The sequence below is a fragment of the Plectropomus leopardus genome, chromosome 14 (genome assembly GCF_008729295.1).
Source record: "Plectropomus leopardus isolate mb chromosome 14, YSFRI_Pleo_2.0, whole genome shotgun sequence".
Taxonomy (NCBI): Eukaryota; Metazoa; Chordata; class Actinopteri; order Perciformes; family Serranidae; genus Plectropomus; species Plectropomus leopardus.
Genome location: NC_056476.1, coordinates 28,068,499 through 28,070,918, shown reverse-complemented (window position 1 = coordinate 28,070,918; position 2,420 = coordinate 28,068,499).

Here is a 2,420-nt window from a genome sequence, read left to right as displayed (position 1 = left end):
CAGAGAGAGTAGAGGAGGAGGAGGAGGAGGAGGAGGAGGGAGAGCAGGAGGAGGAAGAGGAGGAGGAGGAGGAGGAGGAAGAGGAGGGTCAGGTGAGACCTTGTCAGTGGGACTCTACAGAACGGGAGCTCCACAAGGTGAGCTTCTGGCACCGCAGGGCTCACAGACAATGATTGTGCTTTCTGAGAAACGACTTCCGTTCTAAGTCTGTCAGAATGGAAATGTAACGACGACTGACATCAGTTGATAATTTCTCCTCAGAGCAGATGAAGGTGTTAGCTACCTATACTATAATAATGCCAAGTCAGCTTTATTTTAATGGTCAAATATACTCCAGGTTCGCACACAGTTCAATTCTATTGTTAGTGTTATGGTCAAATAACAAAAGAAAATACAGATAGTTCTTGGCCGCTGTTGGCACTGGAAAAAAACAAAAAGTCAAAGAATGATGTAGGCTGAGGTCACATATGGTGGGATCTTAAATCTCAGAGGTGAAGCAAAGGGTCTCCAAGACCATTTTCAAGCCCCACAGCACAAAACTAAAAGGTCTCAAGTGGGGCTTCGTATTGGTGCAACGGTCTCATTTCAGGACCCTAAACAAGCCTATGAAAGCAGGGGTTGTGGATTTGGGAGTGTACCGTCTGTGTGTGTGTGTATGTGTGTGCGTGTTTGGAAGATATGATGTAGCATCTTAAAACTTGATTTCAAGCTGTTGTGTTAATGAAACAGGGGTTACGCATAATCATGTGTGCCTGTTGATTGTGACGCTGTCTCAGGCAATGGCGAGCGACTGTGCTGCAGTGGCGGCACCACGTGTATCCTTCAGACGGTTCCAAGAGACAACGATCATAAACGTTGGAAATGTTCAATCACGAGTTCAAGTGCCTTAGTGTTTTTATAGATCCATGTATATTGCGTGTTAATGTAATTGTTCTTGTTAATAAGTATCTTGCATTCCAAGCGACTGCGCTCGACTCAAACAGGACACAGGCATGGAGCTCAATGCAGGGATTCTTTTCAAATGTTTATCAAAGGTTCAGACTCAGTCTCCACACCCAGAATGTGTTCTGTTTGTTTTTACTTCAAAATGCATGTTTTCTAGCACCTGTCTTGACAATGCACAAACTTAAAGCCAACTTTTGAGGACAGCTGTGTAAACCTTGAAAAAGCGGAGAGTTTTCAAAACCTCCATTACCTTAGTTAGATACAACCACAGAAGGCTTGTTATGGTTTGGTTGGTCTGTCCATTGATGAGGTCTTACCAAAAGAGATTTTACGTCTGCATGTGGCACCATGAAATCAAAATGCTCCTTTTCCCACCATCGTCATAGATCTACATGTGTAGCAAACACAATGGGACAAGTCAGACTGATAAATGTCATTTTCTGTTAGGATTTAGGGGCATGTAAGGCACAAATGGAATACTGAAATGTATTTATAATAACCTGAAGCTAAGAATTGTTGTGTTTTTGTTACCCGAAGGGCCAGATACAACAAACTAACACCAGAGAACTAGCAGCGACGAAAGCCCCCTGTTGTGTCACCTCATGTTGCATGTCTCAGCCAAAACGTTGCACAGGAGCGGACCAAACCAACAGCCAGCCAGTGCATACCTCCTGTGCCTGCTTAAGAGGTAACAACTCACCTCACCAGCAGATGGTGGCTGTCTGTGGTCATCATTCCAAAAAGGAAGCGTCTTGATGCTAGCTAGCCAGTTAGCACATCAACAACACAATCTAATCTTCACAAAACAAAGAATATTTACTGTGCACCAGTGAACAACAACACAACCCATCAGGAAATGTTTCTGTTAAAGAGCTCAGTGTTAAAGAAAAACAATCTTTGATCTATATTGATAATCCTCTCTATCACTTTGAACAGGAAAGGGAATGAAAATAGTTTCTCCTTTTAACAGTATGACCTGCCTCATAGTCTAGATCGGAGCGTGATAGAGCGAAATCACAGAGGTTGCAGAACACTGAACTCAGCCTGTTGAGGTATAAATCGGTGTCATTTTAAAATAAAATTGAACCATGTAATACATGTATAGATATACATGTATGCCACACTGTGGAGGAGCAGACAGACCACACAAGACATTTTCTCCTAAACTAAGATAAACTAATCATGGGCAGATTCAACACAAAACCAGTTCCAATCTCCATTTATGAGCCTCTCTGTCACAATGGCATGATCAATGGTTTCTTGTCTGTCAGTGTCTCATTAGGCGCCTTTACAGATTAGGCTCCTCACACTGATAACAACCCCAAGCCAAAGTTGTTAAAAAATGTAAAGATTATATCAGTCAGTGGTGTTTTCCTTTTGTGTGACGTACCTAAAGGTACAAGAATCGGTTGGTCTCAGTTGGTTTGTTAGGTGCCATTATTCCTGCCTCGCCACTCAGCCCAGATTTTTTTTTT